The sequence below is a fragment of the Salpingoeca rosetta genome (assembly GCF_000188695.1).
Source record: "Salpingoeca rosetta unplaced genomic scaffold supercont1.2, whole genome shotgun sequence".
Classification (NCBI taxonomy): Eukaryota; class Choanoflagellata; order Craspedida; family Salpingoecidae; genus Salpingoeca; species Salpingoeca rosetta.
The window spans coordinates 198343-199064 of NW_004754932.1; positions in this window are offsets into that span (position 1 = coordinate 198343).

Here is a 722-nt window from a genome sequence, read left to right on the forward strand (position 1 = left end):
TCAGGCAGCAGAGGTAAGCACTGATGCAGGACCCAGATGACACCCCAATAGGCATTTAGGCGGCAAGCACTGCCAAGAAGGAATCCTCGAACAGAGTACAAAACGTGCCCAGATAGCAAGTTCATAGTCAACTACTTGCTGTTAGCTGTATGTACACAGCGTACACCCCGACACTCCAAGACGCCGCTGCGTCAGCCTTTCACAACTCACCGGCAGGTTGAGTTGCTTGATTGGCACCCTGAGATGCAGGATGCAAGAGTTGCTTCCTCACTCGCGTCCGTGTGGCCGAGGGAAAGCACGCACGCCGTGAAATCACCGCTGTTCATGTACTGGAGGCAGAGGAGCAAGTGCGGTGGCACAACACCAAAATGCGGTAAGTGAGGAGGGAGGGGTGCACGGGGGCTGAACATACATGACACGAATAGATAGAGACATGGACATGATATGAACTGAGGGCGACGATGCATGCCACCAGTCAGCAGGCAGAACCGCCACAACGACGAAGACGACAACCAGGGGGAGAAGGTGGGTGGTGATGCGGTTACGCACAAGCGGCGAGGGGTGGGTTGTGCTGGCAGCACTCCTTCGAAGCTGATGAAATGATGGCCACTGTCGCGGATGGCTGATTGATGCGAGGGCGTTGGCGAACACGTATGTGTGGGTGTGTGGCTCTGGCAGTTCCCGTGATGAGTCTGATCAGGTGTGCACGCGTGCAACACATG